We start from the raw sequence: 9,787 nt of genomic DNA, 5'->3' as shown, positions 1-9,787 counted from the left end.
AATATTTTTTTAAATATGTGTTACATTTTTCCTGGGTGCTAAGAATAAAGTGATGAATAAAAAAGACAATGGATGGAGATTGTCTTCTGTGATGGATGTGCAGTCTAGTAAGGAAGACAAGCCAAATTTGTAAATAGAATTATGTACACTATTTTCACCCTCTCACCTTCTTTTCTCTCACTGACCCCATGACAACCCCATTATTCTGCTCTAACCACGTTTACCATTCTTCTTTTGTAACCAAAACCGATGTAACATTTGACATCATTGACTACTTCTCACTTTAAATATTCTCTTTCCATCCTTTCTATCTATATTAGGATTAAAAACACCCAGAATCAATATGCTATATATAACCAAAATATATATAACACAGATATTAAATAAAAACCAAAAAATAATTTCAGTAAATATTAGGTAACACTGTACATTTAAATTACTTTTACATTGTATTTTTGAGTAATTTCTTTTTGGGTTTTTTTTGTGAGTTTTTGTTTTTGCTTTTTGTTTTTTTTCCTAATTCAAGTCACTTGCTTCCAGGTAGAGAGAGGGAGAAAGAGATTTATAAGAAACTGGCTCACATGAGTATGGAGGCTGATAAGTCCCAAGATCTGCAGTTGACAAGCTGGAGAACCAGGAGTGCTAATGATATGGTTCCAGTCCAAGCCCCAAGGCCTGAGAACCAAAAGAGGACACGATATAGTTCCAGTCTGAAGGCTACCATACTTGAGACCCAGAAAGAACCAATGCTTCAGTTTGAGTCTGAAGGCAGGAAAAAACGGATGCCCCAGTTCAAAGGCAGACAAGAGGAATCCCCTGTTAGTCACAGAAGGTTCTGCCTTTTCGTTCTATTCAGGCCCTCAACTGATTCCATGAAGCCCACCCATATGATGAAGGCAAGCTACTTTACTCAGTATGTTGATGTAAATATTAATGTAATCCAAAGACATCCTCACATATATACTGAGAATAATGTTCAACCAGATGTCTGGGTACTCTGTGGCCCAGTCAACCTGACCATAAAAGTTAAACAGACTATAATATTCTCTATCTCTGGCCAATTCTTAATAGATTCTTCTTTCTACAACTGTTCTTTAAGAATTTTTCTTCCCCAGGGTTTTATACTAATCCTTTTCTGGATGATCTCATACACACACATAACAAAAAAGATTTGTACAGTTATGTACAATTAAATTAATATCTCTCACTCAGCACCAATTTTTATAAATTACTGAACGAATACAAAACCAAGCACAGATGAACCATCATGTTATCGAAGAAATCAGATAACACAGATGCAGCTCCCCAAATTGCCCGTTTCTCCCATATATGAACAAGCTTAGTTTCAGATTTAAAAAATAAGTTACTTTCTAAGCAAAATATGAAGAAAGGATGATTATGCAAAGGAGGCATTTCAGAAACCATATTTCCATAAATTCACATATTCCACTTTTTTTTTTTTTACAATATGTAACCTACACAAGGAACATGTTGCAAAAATATTTTATAAGTAGGACTCTTCATTGTCTTTCTGATGGTAAATAAGATTAATATCTTTTCTAGAAGGGCTGATCTGTAGCATACTCACAAGGAGATTATACTGAGGTCATTTCTCTTCCCAGAGGGCCTGGATAGATAAGAAATAAGTTAAAAGCCAGCACCTGACCTTAAAATAGAAGGATTATCCTAGATTATCTGGGCAAATACAAAGTAATTGCCAGAGAGTCTTAAAGCCAGAGAGTCTTAAAACCAGAGAGTCAGTGAGAGAGCCATGGCAGAGGGGTTGTTGAAGATGTCCAAAGGGTGGGAGAGATTCCACCCATCATTGCTGAAGGGGCTGCCATAAGGAAAGCATGAGAAGAACGTATACAGCCTCTAGAAGCAAAGACTGACCCCTGGCTGATAGCCGCTGAGGAAACCGGGACACCAGTCATACAGCCACAAGTCCAGAACTGGGCCACCACCTGAATGAATTTGGATGCCAATTCTTTTCAACACCTTACAATAAGCACCTGGAGGACACCTTGATCCTGGTTTTGTGAAATGTTGATCAGAAAAACTGTGGAGCCAACCAGGCCTTCTGACCTACAGAACTGTGAGATAATAAATATGCGTTATTTTAAGTCACTAAATTCATGGTAATTTGCCATGACAAAAATAAAAAATGAATGCAATGTTCAAAATTAAACTTACTTTCTTACTGCTCCTTTTACCCATTTCTCAAGTCCTTTCTATTTTTCCAATCTCAGACAAAAATAAATAAATAAATAAATAAATAAAAAGCTCATTTTAATTTGGTTCATTAGGCTCTTTAATCAACTGTGAAATCCCACCAGCAACAAAACTGAAACTCTTTTTTTTTTTTTTCACTGTAGTGAGGGATCTCTTGTTTTGTTTGTTGGCCTCTCCCTTTTTACTTCGGGATAACTGTCTCTCTTTCCCTCCGTCTTTTAATCACCGCCACAAAAGGAATCCTTGCATCTTTACGCGCAAACTGTCCAGCCAACCAGGAAATCCCTCTTCAAGTCCAAGAGAGAGCAACGGACTACTACTACTACTACTACTACTACTACTACTACTACTACAAGGCCAACTTTTTACCCCCTACGCGGCGGCAGAGATACTGGCCTTACCTTTCCCGCGTCTTCACCGCCGCTCTGCCCGTCGCTTGCACCTCCCTAGGTGGGAAGAGACGAGCCAGCTCTGCTTTTATCCAGTGCTGGGAGCCTGCGCACGGGAGCCTCCTCGACTCCTCCCCTGGGGGAGTGGAGGGCGGGGCGGGGCAGGGCAAGGGGGCCCAGGACCGAGGTGGTTTTGAGAGTGGGAGGCAATGCAATACTTCAGCTGGTAATGGGAGGAGCTCGTGCCCAGGGCCTGCCGCCACCCACCCAGCGGTGCCGCGATGGGCAGACTCGAGGGCTGCTTGGGGAAGAGGGCTAAAGAACCCATTCGGCCAAATACAGAGACGTCCCCACCCCTTCTGAGAATTGCCGAACGCATCTGTTGTGAAAAATACAGAGCTCCTCTCCACCTCACCACCTGCGTGAGCTATCACCCAGCCCCTGTGGAAAGGCAATGGCGGGTGGCACCCCACAAGCAAATTGCCCGTGGCAGGTGGACAGCTTGGTCCTCCCTCCCCTCCCGCTGCGGAGCGGCTGGACCCACCTCCACTGCCTTCCCGCCTTTTTTCCGGCTGAAACATTTCTTGAATTCACCAACCTTATCTCCTTTTTTTCATCCGCTATGCTAGTTTATTCTCCGTCTTCCCTCTTCTTCATATCTAAAACAGATTGTCTTTAGTCACTATTTGCTATCTGACCAATGACTCTCTGCTCTGCAGAGTAGAAATTGTAAAATATAATCGTGCATATACATATAGAACCCTCTGATATTCTCCTTTTGACTGAAGGATAAAAATAACTTCTTAGCATAGCTTATAAGGTCCTTCATGAACAGTTTTGTAAGAAGTATCTGTAGAAACCCATGAAAATTACCTCATTCCCACGTTCCAAAGAGAAACTCAGAATCAAAACCACATCCAGGGGGTGAGGAGTGGAGTAAGAGTACCAGCAAAGATTAAAAGAATGCACTCAATTTATGTATCTTCCCCCAACAAAACAAGAAAAAACAAAAACAACCAACCAAACAGAAAACAGCGAATACATTTCTGGAAGACTAGCAAACAACTGAAGCCTTTGCTCTTGAAAGTCGTCCAACTGGGAAAGGAATCATACCAATGAACATGCGTCTAAACGTCAATCAATTTACAGTTTCATTGGAGTAATGACACCTCCACAATCAACGTCAATCTGCTTTTACCTCTGAAAAGCTACTAATCCTTCAAGTCCTTACCTTCCAAACCTACATAAGACAGCTGCTTGCTCTGCTCAGATAGCTCATGCCTTTATAGTATCATTCTCTAAAACCTCAGTAAGCAATGATTTGTGCGTGTGTGTATGTGTGTGTTTAGTTTTAGATACGAACTGGTGTTCTCTTCTTTTGGCAGGATACAATGATCTGGGCATCTGTAAATGACTTGGCTGTTAGTAGCAAGGTTGAAAGATCAAAACAACAATTTAGGAGTGATATGAACGCGTATAAGGAGAGAACACAAATGTGACAATGTGTCTTATGTTAATGTTTATCAGAAGCTATCCATCCTTAAAGAGACTTCAACAATCAAAAAGACAGGTATATAATCCTTTGACCATAAACATTTGGTTCTGATGACAGAAATGAAGGATGTGCGTGTAGCTACAAACATGAATTCTCTCTCATAAAGACTAACTCAGCTATTGCTACTGGGGATATCCCAACCCTGCATGAATAGAAACCAGTAATTCCAGAGAGTGAAAGATAGATGTCACCAGACCTCTTCTCTTGTGAAAGGGACAGCAACTTGACGCCAATTTTTAAAATGAATCAGTTTTCACTAACTGTGCTGCCTCTCAAAACATTAACAATCTGATGACTTAAAAAATGCTGTGTCTATTTCTGTGATATTTTACATAATTTTGCTTCTAAATAATCATTTTAATGTCGAAGGAAGTGTTATAATGGGTACATTACCTAGGAATCCACTTGTGTTACTACACACAATATCATCAGAAACATCCAAGCTAATCGTATGCTTAAATGGCATGCAAACAGCTTAGCTAGGGCAATAATTTACAGAAATCCTGCAGGGGTCCTGTTTCTCTTCCAGAATGCAAAACCAACAGGCAATATGCACTGCAGTCACTCTAGTATCTATAAAAAACCATTTTAAGAGCCAAAAAATGCTAACACTCCTAATGACGAAATTGAAAAAGAAAAAATGTGCTTATTGTCACGTTTAGAGTCTACAAGATTTGATCTTCTGTTAGAATGAATGTCTTTCATGAAGAACACTATTAGGTTTCTGATGAACTTGTATCTGTGACTAAGACCTGATCACTTTGTGTTCCTCAGGCAACTGAACAACCAGAAGGGGAGGGGTACTTTACTTATTTTACTCAGATACCATAATAATCTAGAATTCCTTTTACAGAATAGGGGCAGTCTGAAACCAATGGAATTAACTGTGGCATTTTTTTAATGCTTCTATGCTCATAAGTAACAGATAATGTGAAATTACAGCAACTTCATTCTCAAAAAAGCAACCATGTGCTTAGAACTCTTGGGAATTAAGCTCTAGGTTACACCAAAAGGCAAGCAATCCAGCCAACCAGTGCTGCCTAAGTGCGAGGAAGACATAATGAGTGGCAAAGGAGGGAGGTGAATGTAAATTATATCCTCTGCGTAAGCTCTAGCAGCAAAGACAATAGCTTGTTTTACTAACTTTTTTGCATTGAATCTTTGAATATACTGGAGCTACCATTTTTAATGTGACTCAGATGTAGTTTAGATTTAATGAAAGGACAGACATATCCGAGTAGTACAGGGATGGATCATATCCAGCACCACTGTGATCCTCTCAGTTTTACCTGTTGTTTTTGTTTGTTTGTTTGTTTTTGTTTTTTCCATCCATCTGCAACATCCAATTATGGGATCACAATCAGCTAGCTTCATATTGGTACAATATCACAGTATGCTTCCCAAGGACCACGCAATCCAGAAATGCAAGGGAGTTAATTATTCATGGAGAAAAATTTTGACCATTTGGCAACAAATACCCAGGAATAAGTGCTTCCATCTTTGTGCCCAAGATGGTGGTCCTTGGAAATATTTAATGTATCTTCTCAAGTAGTATCATGAGATAAGAGAGGCAACCACTCAGTACTGCATTTTTGCACTGTTTCCCACTCTTTCCTTGATACGTTCTTCTGAATTCCTAATAATTTTTTAATTATATTCCCAATAAAGTGGTTTAGAAGTTAGGAAGGTTTTTTTATTTATTTTCTATATTTTATGTTTTTTAGGAAGTTTGTTTTGTTTTGTTTTTTGTTTTGTTGTTGTTTTTAAGTTTTGGGTTTTTTCTGTTCTGTAAATGTAATTCTAGACCCTTATGATAATTGGAGTCTGACCATACAGTGTCTCCTTTGAGTTTGCCCTTGGTCATTTGGGATTCAAAACTTATAAAATAAAAATAAAAATTAATTAGTGAAAATAAAACAAAACAAAACAAAATAAAATCCCTATGGTCACTCAGAATGTAAGGTATGGAATGAGGCAAGGGTAAGAGATAAATAAGAGTAGAAAGAGATTCTATAGTATTTTGTTTTTCTATAGTGTTTTGAAAGTTGAACTGAAAGTATTATCTCATAAGTGGCTGGAGACTCATGGATAATTTTTAAGTTTGGAAGTCACATTTGGAAAGCTGTTATTTAGAGAAATTAAACACTCATTTAGGAAGGAATGATGCAGAAAAGATTTGTGTATGGTTGCCAGAAGTGAGGCTATTTCAGTAATGCAGGTGTGAGATGATGAGTTCCAGAACTAAGGTGGTGGAGTTAGCAAGTAAATAAAATAACACATTTAAGGACGTTTAGAGGGAGGGATTGACAAGATTTGATTGCCTATTAGGAATAAGTGGTGAAAAAGGAAATATATTAAAAATAACTCAATATCAAACTGTACACAAATGATTTGCTTTCTGAAAAGCATCCTTTTCTATTTCATAGAACAAATGACCAAGCAGAAGTGGCTATAATGTGATAAACAAAACGGAGATTTTAGGAGTCAATAAAATTATTCAAGAACAAATAGTAATTGAGAGTGTGTTTTAGGACAGGCACTAAACACTAGGCCAAGCCTACAGTGAATAATGAATAACAGTGAATAAAACAGACAAAAAATACCCGCTTTAATGAGCATTTATTTTAGTGTGTGTGGCGGGGGGAATTTGGGGTGGGGAGAGGTGGACAAATCAGGTTAACTAATTCATTTTCGTAGCATTTTAGATTATAAGTGCAGTGGAAAAAATAGATCCTGTTGAAAAGGATCATACTATTGGAATGTGTAAAATTTTGAATAGGGGGATTAGAGTAAGGAGAAGGGACATTGGAGCCAAGCGTAGAAGCGAGGGAGGGGGATGTAAGGGTAACCAGCGCTCCGAGTAGAATGGACAGCTAATGGGAAGACCCTGACAGAGGAGTTTCAAAAGGACAGCGAAGCCAGTGGCGGACCAAAGAACCTCCCAGCGGCAATATTCAGACAACTCGAGCATCTACTTGGATTTTTTTTATATGCGTCTATTAGTTTTGGAGCACATCCTTGATTTCTGACGCACAACATTATTGGAGGCTTAGTTCGTATTTTTTTTCTCCAGAACCAAAATCACTTTTTTATTAAAGAAGCTTGCAGACCAGTTATATTTCCAAGTATTCTGGCCTGAGCAACTAGTTTATGAAAACTTGACTGGGGTCTAGCTAGTCATGCTCACTGTTAAAATGGTGTAATTGCTTCGGGGCCTCCTTGGTGCCCTGGAAAACCCATTTGTCTTTTTATCTGTGAGTTTAACTAATACTTTTAATTCTAACTCTTCCACCAACAAAACTGAGTCTTCTTCTTTATCCTGATTGGTATCTATAGCTCCTTTTCCCCATAAAGTATCTGAGTTCCCCACTATATCAAGGTATTTTATTTCCTTTTGGAATGTATACAAAATAGAATTGGAATTGCTTCACCAATATCACCACTAATAACATACATTTTAAGTTCAAGATTCCTTTTATTGTCCTTCAAACTATATCCCAGGAAACACGAAGTATGGTGTTCAAAGTTACTTGAAATAATTCTCTGTGTGTACGCATGTGTATATATTCTCTGCATATTATCAATTTGATGTAATTATATTTTTCTACTTGTATTAAATTTTAGTTTTCCCCTCCTGTTTGATATAATTTAGATTTAATTGCATTGTTTAACTTTGGGAATAATTAACAGAATTCAAATATCAAAGTCGCATTCCATTCTCAATCCCTACTCTCCCATTGCTGTTCTTATCGATAAGTGATTTTAATCTAATTAGCTTTGTGTTTATGGTGTGCATTTCTTTTCTTTTTTCAAAATTAAGATCACAAATAATATTCATGTCTTATTTTTTTATCTCCTTACAAAAAATAACAATATTTCATATATATAAATATATAGTATGTACAGTATATTTGTATTTGTATATTTGTATTATACTTTATATTATATATTATGAATGTTATATTTTATATTAATATGTTTTATATATTACATATTATATATAATATATATTACATGTAATATATATTACATAGTATATAAATAACTATATAATTACATAGTATATATATACTATCTATCTAATTGCACATTGCTTTTTTGATATAAAGGTAACAATTTGTCCTAAAAATCTGAATAGCTTTTTATATGTTAATCATACATCATACATCAACAAAGTGACTTAAACAGTATTTAAGTATTTGTGAGTTTGGCTCTTTTTCTATTATATTCTTTGCAAATATATGTTCCACTTTGCATTGATTTCTTCATAAGTAATATTTTATTTATTTTTTCCACACAATAGTTTTATGTAGCTCAATGTATTGATCTTTTATTGCATGTTTATTTCTTTTTGTATTTATAGTTTAAAAAATCTCCTCTTACATCCGGATTCAAAGGAAATCTACAGTGTCTTCTAATGCTTGTATAATTTCACTTTTTTTACACTTAGGTAACATTCATTTGATATTTATTCTAGCATAATATTTTTTATGTATTTGATTTTATCAGTTTTTTTTAATTTTATCAGTTTTTCTTTTGCGAAATGAAGATCCAGGTTTGCCAGCACTGTTTCATAAAAAGTCCACCTTTCCTTCAACTATTTGAGATGCCACCTTAATTACATATGAAAGATTTCCCCTGTACTTGCAAGTATATATGGACTGTCTACTGTTTATCAGGTTTGCAGTCATTAGAATGGTTTATGATGTGTTTTCTTTTTTTTTTTTTTTAAGATTTTATTTATTTATTTGACAGAGACAGCCAGCGAGAGAGGGAACACAAGCAGGAGGAGTGGGAGAGGAAGAAGCAGGCTCCCAGTGGAAGAGCCTGATGTGGGGCTCGATCCCGAATGCTGGGATCACTCCCTGAGCCGAAGACAGACGCTTAACGACTGCGCCACCCAGGCGCCCCTATGATGTGTTTTCCAATCTAACAAATCTAAGGTAACTATTAACTCTGGTTTCAGATTTTTCTATTATTTCATATTAATTTTTCCATGTGAGCTTTATAATCAACTGGTATGGTGGATGGGTATGCTGTATTTATTGAAATTCCATGCAACTGACTTACATTTTATGACTAACACTCTGGCAGCTGTTTTTAGGTAGATTCGTGGTGAGGATGGTGAGCGGTGATGGAAACAGAATGATCAGTTGATATTGAAATACTCTTGTTGAAAGATGGCTAAGACTTGGACCAGCTTAGTAACACTGGAAACAAATTTTTGCTCAAATTTTGAACATATTTTACAAGACATAGTAGTGGGATTTCCTAAAGAATTGTATGCGAGGTATTAAAACCAGTTATATTTCCAAGTATTCTGGCCTGAGCAACTAGGTTAGTGAAGTTGTTCTCTACTAAGAAATGAAAAGCTGTAAAGGGAATAGATTTGGGAAAATCTGTGAGTGAAAGATCAATCTAGATTTTTATTTTTAGGTGTTAATTTTGATTGAGTTGTCTCTTAGTAGTGGTACATTTTATTTTTAAATTATTACATAATTGATCATAATATGGCCTTATTTTTTTTTATATTCTACTCCCTCTGTGGTTTTGCCCTAATTTTCTGTTAGCTTTAATATATGACTCCTTCCTTTCTTTTTTTTTTCCTAAT

This window comes from Ursus americanus, chromosome 15 (genome assembly GCF_024610735.1).
Source record: "Ursus americanus isolate L20-20 chromosome 15, mUrsAme1.1.p, whole genome shotgun sequence".
NCBI lineage: Eukaryota > Metazoa > Chordata > Mammalia > Carnivora > Ursidae > Ursus > Ursus americanus.
Note: the sequence above shows the minus strand (reverse complement) of the source record.